General features: G+C 37.1%; 1 protein-coding gene across 4 annotated transcripts in view; it reads left to right on the top strand.

Annotated features, from left to right (window-relative positions):
• Positions 1–10000, top strand: part of LOC113830135 (AN1-type zinc finger protein 4) — a 67487-nt gene that overhangs the window by 8517 nt on the left and 48970 nt on the right. The window lies entirely within an intron of this gene.

Below are 10000 nucleotides of genomic sequence, written 5' to 3'. Positions count from 1 at the left end.
AGATATTGATAGATGAATGAATAAAGAGATTGATAAATTGATAAATCAAATTGATGAATGGTCGAGTAAAGAAACTGATAAATGGATAAATAAGAATATTGATAAACTGATGAATAGAGAAACTGATCAATGGATGAATAAAGAAATTGATAAACTGATAAATTAAGAAATTGTTAAATGGACAAATAAAGTGATAGATGGATGAATAAAGCAATTGATAAAGTGATGAATAAAGCAATTGATAAAGTGATGAATAAAGCAATTGATAAAGTGATGAATAAAAATGATAAATGGGTGAATAAAGAAATTGATAAATGATAAATAAATAAAAATCATAAACGAATGAATAAAGAACTGATAAAAATGGATAAGTAAAGAAATTGACGAATGGATAAAAAGAATTATAAATTAATAAATAAAGAAATTGACGAATGGATAAAAACGTAAATGGATAATTAAAGAAATTATGTAGATTTGGTGGATATTCTTTTATTTTTTTAATGCACCATTTCTTAAAGAGGTAAATAATAATATCACATATTCGAGTTGTAATTAAGCAGTGGTGATATAGTTTAAAAATTATTTTCGATTATGGATCATGCAAAAAATAACGAGATTTCGTCAAGGGTAATTAAAACGTTATCATATAGTGATTGGCTTCATAATGATGACAGTAAACCTAATCAGCGGTAACATATATGGCCATCCTGTATTTTGTATGTAAATAGGCCTATACTAAAAAATCGACATTACGTAAAAAAGAAAAAAAATATATGTATATGTATATATATATATATATATATATATATATATATATACACACAGATATATATATATATATATATATACATATATATATATATATATATATATATATATATATATATATATATATATATATTAACACCGAAAAACAATGCAGCATAAACAGCAGTAATACAAAAACGATGCCCAATAACGAAAAAAAAACATTGATAACGAACACGCAGATCACAGGAACACGCTGCTACTGTAGTGTATGTGGGAATCGTCATACATCTGGCAGCCGCTGAGAGTGTACCGTCGATATTGTCACCGGCAGCAGTTCCCTCTTGTCCTGCCAATATGACCCTTGCGTAGCTCGCGTCTAAGGTTGATATTAGGCTGGCGTGTGGTAGTGTGTGATGGTAATGTTAATACAGTAATAGCTACATCCTTTTTGGATCGATTTTTTGAGGCTTGTACTGTTTGTGTTGTTGTTTTTGTTGTTTGTCGATGCTGGTACTGGTACTTTTTGTTCGGAGGCTTGCTTAGGTTATTTCTCTGATATTGTTATAGCGGTAATATTGATGGTTATTGGTGTGTTGTTATTGATGTCAATATTGGTATTGGTAGTATGGTAAAAATGGTGGCAGCCCTGTTAATTTTCATGTTATTCAAGTTATTGCTGCTATTATCAATATATATCATTAATGGAACTGTTGGTATCGTTGGTAATATTGTTACTGTTGTTGCTATCGTTATTTATATTATTATTAATCATATTATTGTCATTTTTATTATTGTTGTTTTCGTTTTTGTCGCTATCATTATCATCACCATCATCATAATCGTCACCATCATCATAATCATCATCACCAACATAATCATCATCACCATCATCATAATCAAAATCATTATCATCATCATCGCCATCATCATCATCATCATCACCATCCTCATCATATCATCACAGTTCATATGATTGCCAGTATCATTATCAAAATTATTATAGCTGTTTTTATTATGATGAGTAGGCCTATTTATTAGTATTAGTTATTCCGTTTAGTGTTTCTGTTATTGATATAAATGTTATTGTTATTGATTTGTTATTGTTTTTGTCGTTTATTACTTTATGATTACCGGTTTTGAAATAATTGTTGTTGTTATAGTGATCGTCTTCAATAGTACTGATATATTTTGTATATTTGCGAGGATAATAGTAACAGTAATATTAATGATGATAATAGTAATAATGATGATACCGATAGTAATGATAATGATGATAATAATAATGAGAGTAATGATGATAATGGTAATGGTAATGATAATGGCAATAACAGTAATAATGATTATGATAGTGATAGTGATAATCATAATAATAGCAATGAGGATAATATTGGTGATGCTAATAAAACATGTGATAAACATTATTATGCAAATGGTAATGATAATGTAGATAATGATGACACTGATAAAACTGAAAATACAATTAAAATGATAATTGCTATTGTGGTAATGATGGTTATCATAAGTGTTGTTAGTCATCTTATTTGTAACAACAGTTTCATCAATATTTGTATAGTATTATTAGCAATTGTATTGTCATGATTACCAATACTCTTTACTTTATTTCCTTAACATTATTGTCTATGATATTGTTATTGTTGCACTATCATTGTTATCGCTATTTCAATATCTAACCAAGAAGAGATAAAAGAAACAGTGAGACGTGTTGTCAAAAAAACATTTTTTTTTATATCGCGGTCAGTAAAAAAAATAGATAAAAAAGAACGCTTGGATAGCCAAATAGATGAATGGAGTAAAAACGGCAATGAATAGAAAGAATTAGATAGTTAAAAAAGCATGGTTGCAGCTGAAATGTCCGTTCGTATCCATGGAAATGACGTCAAGTAAAGAAATAAGAAAGTTAATGAAATTGATGATTGTGAATAAAAATCAGGAATGAAATATAGATAACACGGCTGAAGCAGATTCCAAGGCAAGTGTACAATATAAGAAATATATCCCATGGAAATTAGTTCCCGCGCGTTCGAATGCACGGGTGAGATCTCAAAGTAAATAAATAAATAAATAGAAAAAGAAAATAAAAGATAAAGAAGGCAGAATCCGATGCAAGTGCACAATAAAATATATCCCTTGAAAATTGGTCGCCACGCGTTCGAATCCTCAAGTAGCCTCAATAAATGAATGAATAAATAAAAATATAAGATCAAAGGAAGGCAAAGTCGGAGTCAAGTACACAATAAAAATATATATCCCTTGAAAATTGGTTCCCCGCGCGTTCGTATGCACGGGTGAGATCTCGTAGTAAATAAATAAATAGAAATAGAAAAATAAAAGATAGAGAAGGGAGACTCGAAGGCAAGTACACAATAAAAGAAATATATCCCTTGAAAATTGGTTCCCCGCGCGTTCGCATCCGTGGAAAGTGACGTCAGAGCTGCTACAAAATAGCGGCGTTGCATCGACTGCCGAGCGTATTTACATTTGGAAGCGCTGAGCCTATGTTACCGTTAGCGTCCTTTGCCAGCTCTTAATTTTGGCTGTGCGTGGCTGTGCTGTAGTTTTGCAGTGTGTTTGGAGGTGTATGTTTTTTTTCTTGTTTTGTTTGTTTGTGTGTTTGTGTGTGTGTGTTTGTGTTTGCGTTTGTGTGTGTTTGTGTTTGTGTGTTTGCGTGTGTGCTGTGTGTGTGTTTGTGTGTTTGCGTGTGTTTGTGTGTGTGTGTGTGTGTGTGTGTGTGTGTGTGTGTGTGTGTGTGTGTGTGTGTGTGTGTGTGTGTGTGTGTGTATCTATCAGTTTGTGTGTGTGCGCGTACATGTACAGGCAATACATTTACAATACCAACACCAATTTTTCTGCCACGGCCTAGACAACCTTTCATGATCATAACTTCCGCGTGTCTGCTTTTAGTGTGTAGTTGCAGTGCAAAGTGCAGGAATGTGAACGATGTTGAACGTGGGAGGCAGTTGCTGTTATGGTGATTGACAGTGAAAGGTGAGCAAATTATTTACACGGGACGCATCGCCTGGATTTGCAATGGTAATGATGGTTATTGAAAGTGCCGTGTCATCCTCATCATCGTAATTAGATTAATGATTCGTCGATTGCAGCATTGATGTAAATATCCCGATAGCTAATGAAATTGTGATACTAATGACAGCTGCGTGAGATGAATATTTGTGTATAATGAAGCTAATTGTGATTATCGTTTATAGTATATATTTATGTCCCCCACAAATAAAGTTATAACGATTATAACGATTACATTTCATATATATTTTATTTTCTGTCAATCACTTGCCATCAGACGTATCAGTAATGATAGTTACGATGGTATAATTAAAGACGATATAAATAATGATAGCAAGATGGATACCTTTTAGCTGTATCATATTTATATAGATGTTTTAAGGAAAAGATTGGAGAGCCAGATAGATGTTTTAAAGGAAAGATTGGAGAGCTAGATAAATATTTAAAGAAAAGATTGTAGAGCTAGAAAGATGTTTTGAAAAAAAGATTGGAGAGCCAGATAGATGTTTTAAAGAAAAGATTGGAGAGCCAGATAGATGTTTTGAAAAAAAGATTGGAGAGCCAGATAGATGTTTTAAAGAAAAGATTGGAGAGTCAGATAGATGTTTTAAAGAAAAGATTGGAGAGCCAGATAGATGTTTTAAAGAAAAGATTATAGAGCCAGATAGATGTTTTAAAGAAAAGATTGGAGAACCAGATAGATGTTTCAAACAAAAGATTGGAGAGCCAGATAGATGTTTTAAATAAAAGATTGGAGAGTCAGATAGATGTTTTAAAGAAAAGATTGGAGAGCCAGATAGATGTTTTAAAGAAAATATTGGAGAGCCAGATAGATGTTTTAAAGAAATGATTGGAGACCCTGATAAATGTTTTAAAGAAAAGATTGGAGAGCCAGATAGATGTTTTAAAGAAAATATTGGAGAGCCAGATAGATGTTTTAAAGAAAAGATTGGAGAGCCAGATAGATGTTTCAAACAAAAGATTGGAGAGCCAGATAGATGTTTTAAAGAAAAGATTGGAGAGCCAGATAGATGTTTTAAAGAAAAGATTGGAGAGCCAGATAGATGTTTTAAAGAAAAGATTGGAGAGCCAGATAGATGTTTTAAAGAAAATATTGGAGAGCCAGATAGATGTTTTAAAGAAAGGATTGGAGAACCAGATAGATGTTTTAAATGAAAAATTGGAGAACCAGATAGATGTTTTAAAGAAAATATTGTAGAGCCAGATAGATGTTTTAAAGAAAAGATTGGAGAGCCAGATAGATGTTTTAAAGAAAAAAAATGGAGAGCCAGATAGATGTTTTAAAGAAAAGATTGGAGAACCAGATAGATATTTTAAAGAAAAGATTGGAGAGCCAGATAGATGTTTTAAAGAAAAGATTGGAGAGCCAGATAGATGTTTTAAAGAAAGGATTGGAGAGCCAGATAGATGTTTTAAAGGAAAGATTGGAGAGCCAGATAGATGTTTTAAAGAAAAGATTGGAGAGCCAGATAGATGTTTTAAAGAAAAGATTGGAGAGCCAGATAGATGTTTTAAAGAAAAGATTGGAGAGCCAGATAGATGTTTTAAAGAAAATATTGTAGAGCTAGAAAGATGTTTAAAGAAAAAATTGGAGAGCCAGATAGATGTTTTAAATAAAAGATTGGAGAGCCAGTGATCGTTAAACATTGTCGTTGAAATATATGTAAAAGTTTCAATACGCACTAACAATGGCTTATTTAGAAGGTCACGTGGTTTAGCCGGATCGATCCCATCGGAAGCGTAAATAAAGAAAAAGATGCACGTGTGGTTGCGGTGTTATTTTGCACTTTTTTTTTTTTTTTTTTTTTTTGGCGTGTGAGGATAGTGTATGTAGGTCAGCTTATCGTTTTTTTTTGTTATTTTTATTTTTTGTTGTGTTTTTTTGTTTGTTTGTTTGTATTGTTTTCTTTATGGTGTGGGATTGTAGGTGTGTTTCTTGTTTATGGCGCAGGAAGGATTGTATTGCACGGGCATAGATATGCATACTTACGTTTATGCTCACGTTCATATACATTTGTTGTAAGAGGCACGCGCGCACAGACACAGATACAGACACAGACATAGATTCAGACACAGATGCAGACACATATACAAACACAGACACAGACACAGACACAGATACAGACTCTCTCACACACACAGACTCTCTCACACACACGTTTACACACTCACCCCCCCCCCCCCACACACACACACACAGACTCTCTCTCTCTCTCTCTCTCTATCTATCTCTCTCTCTCTCTCTCTCTCTCTCTCTCTCTCTCTCTCTCTCTCTCTCTCTCTCTCTCTCTCTCTCTCACACACACAAACACACACACACACACATACATACATACAAACGCATGCACGCACACACACACACACACACACACACACACACACACACACACACACACACACACACACACACACACACACACACACACACACACACACACACACACACACACACACACACACACACACACACACACACACACACACACACACACACACAAACACACACACACACACGCACACACACACACACACACACCTATCAATATGCGAATAGAAGCGACGCGCACTATACAGGTATCTGTGCTTATAAGGCGAGAATTCCCTGGACAGGTATGTCGATGTTCAACTTGAACCGATACGTCAGGCGCGGAAGCCAAAGTAATTTAGCGGCATTTTAAGCGAATTCTCGTTAAGGCGGGAAGTGCGCTGCGAAAAGGTGTATGTTATGTCAGTGTTGTGTTGCGTGAAAAAAAAAATATATGTCGTAACTTATGTAATTGCTGAAGGGCGTGTAAAATAAGATTTTGTGATGGTTGTATTTTGCATTGTATTATTTTTTTCAAGAAGAAAGAAGAATAAGAATAGATAGAAGAAATAAAAGGATGAAGAAGAAATAGAAAAAAGGAGAGGAAATAGAATAATAATAATAAGGATAATAATAATAATAATAATAATAATAATAATAACGATAAGAAGAGGAAGAAAGAAAAAGAAAGAAGGAAAGAAAAGTAAAAGAAGAAGGAAAAAACATACATCAGAAATAGTTACACAACGAGCGAGAAATAATATTAAGCAGCTATTTAATTCTATTATACTTATACTATTTCAACTACCAGTGATAACAGTGGCAATAACAGTGACATAACGAATAACTGCTTTTGAGAGTGCCAGCAGTGAAAAAACAGAAGAGTAACGACAGCAATAGCAGTGCTAAGGACGACGCATTTTCCTATTGACGAAAATGTTGATAGCAAGAACTTTGCAATTTATGGATTGTTATCACACCTAATGCTACAGACGCCATTTGTAGTAAAAACTCATAATTGAGGTAATTATCACCTTTCTTGCAGTATCATTAACTGTGCCACGGTCATTAGACCTTTATTCGTGAGCTAGTATTTTAATGATTAGAAAAGTCACGTAAATATGCCATTATGTCAGAGTAATGCGGGGCGCTTTTGGTGCGCGCGGCACGCTAATCTGGCGGGAAGATTAGAGAGGAAATGGATTGGCTAAGTAATTTCACAAATATGGTTGCTTCTTGTACGCACGCACGCACACACGTACACATTCACCTATCCGCCCCCCCCCCCCCACACACACACACAATTATTTTATTTATTCACCTAGCCACTTCCCCCCCCCCCCACACACAATTATTTTATTTATTCACCTGTCCGCTTCCCTCCCCCCACACACACAATTATTTTATTTATTCCCTATCCGCTCCCCCCCCCCACACACACAATTATTTTATTTATTCACCTACCCGCCCCCCCCCCCCCACACACACACACAATTATTTTATTTATTCACCTATCCGCTTCCCCCCCCCCCCACACACAATTATTTTATTTATTCACCTGTCCGCTTCCCTCCCCCCACACACACAATTATTTTATTTATTCACCTATCCGCTCCCCCCCCCCACACACAATTATTTTATTTATTCACCTATCCGCCCCCCCCCCCACACAATTATTTTATTTATTCACCTATCCGCTCCCCCCCCCCCCCACACACAATTATTTTATTTATTCACCTATCCGCTCCCCCCCCCCCCACACACACAATTATTTTATTTATTCACCTATCCGCCCCCCCCCCCCCACAATTATTTTATTTATTCACCTATCCGCTTCCCCCCCCCACACACACACACAATTATTTTATTTATTCACCTATCCGCTCCCCCCCCACACACACACACACAATTATTTTATTTATTCACCTATCCGCTCCCCCCCCCCCCCCACACACACAATTATTTTATTTATTCACCTATCCGCTCCCCCCCCCCCCCACACACAATTATTTTATTTATTCACCTATCCGCTTCCCCCCCCCCACACACACACACAATTATTTTATTTATTCACCTATCCGCCCCCCCCCCCCCACAATTATTTTATTTATTCACCTATCCGCTTCCCCCCCCCACACACACACACAATTATTTTATTTATTCACCTATCCGCCCCCCCCCCCCCACACACACACACACAATTATTTTATTTATTCACCTATCCGCCCCCCCCCACACAATTATTTTATTTATTCACCTATCCGCCCCCCCCCACACAATTATTTTATTTATTCACCTATCCGCTCCCCCCCCCCCCACAATTATTTTATTTATTCACCTATCCGCCCCCCCCCCCCACACACACAATTATTTTATTTATTCACCTATCCGCTCCCCCCCCCCCACAATTATTTTATTTATTCACCTATCCGCTTCCCTCCCCCCCCCCCACACACAATTATTTTATTTATTCACCTATCCGCTTCCCCCCCCACACACACACACACAATTATTTTATTTATTCACCTATCCGCTTCCCCCCCCCCCCACACACACACACAATTATTTTATTTATTCACCTATCCGCTTCCCCCCCCCACACACACACACAATTATTTTATTTATTCACCTATCCGCTTCCCCCCCCCCCCACACACACACACAATTATTTTATTTATTCACCCTATCCGCCCCCCCCCCCCACACACACAATTATTTTATTTATTCACCTATCCGCTTCCCCCCCCCCACACACACACACAATTATTTTATTTATTCACCTATCCGCTCCCCCCCCCCCCCCACACACACACAATTATTTTTTTTATTCACCTATCCGCCCCCCCCCCCCCCACACACACAATTATTTTATTTATTCACCTATCCGCTCCCCCCCCCCCCCACACACAATTATTTTATTTTTATTCACCTATCCGCTCCCCCCCCCCCCACACACACAATTATTTTATTTATTCACCTATCCGCCCCCCCCCCCCCACAATTATTTTATTTATTCACCTATCCGCTTCCCCCCCCCACACACACACACAATTATTTTATTTATTCACCTATCCGCCCCCCCCCACACACACACACACAATTATTTTATTTATTCACCTATCCGCTCCCCCCCCCCCCCCCACACACACAATTATTTTATTTATTCACCTATCCGCTCCCTATCCCCCCCCCCACACACAATTATTTTTATTTATTCACCTATCCGCTTCCCCCCCCCACACACACACACAATTATTTTATTTATTCACCTATCCGCCCCCCCCCCCCCCTCACACACAATTATTTTATTTATTCACCTATCCGCTTCCCCCCCCCCACACACACACACAATTATTTTAGAGTTTATTCACTCTATCCGCCCCCCCCCCCCACACACACACACACAATTATTTTATTTATCTTCACCTATCCGCCCCCCCCCCACAATACTACAATTATTTTATTTATTCACCTATCCGCCCCCCCCCCACACAATTATTTTATTTATTCACCTATCCGCTCCCCCCCCCCCCACAATTATTTTATTTATTCACCATATCCGCCCCCCCCCCCACACACACAATTATTTTATTTATTCACCTATCCGCTCCCCCCCCCCACAATTATTTTATTTATTCACCTATCCGCTTCCCTCCCCCCCCCCCCCACACACAATTATTTTATTTATTCACCTATCCGCCCCCCCCCCCCACACACACAATTATTTTATTTATTCACCTATCCGCTTCCCCCCCCCACACACACACACAATTATTTTATTTATTCACCTATCCGCCCCCCCCCCCCACACAATTATTTTATTTATTCACCTATCCGCTTCCCTCCCCCCCCCCCACACACACAATTATTTTATTTATTCAC

This window comes from Penaeus vannamei, chromosome 24 (genome assembly GCF_042767895.1).
Source record: "Penaeus vannamei isolate JL-2024 chromosome 24, ASM4276789v1, whole genome shotgun sequence".
NCBI classification, from domain to species: Eukaryota; Metazoa; Arthropoda; class Malacostraca; order Decapoda; family Penaeidae; genus Penaeus; species Penaeus vannamei.
Note: the sequence above shows the minus strand (reverse complement) of the source record. Positions and strands in the feature narration are given on the sequence as shown.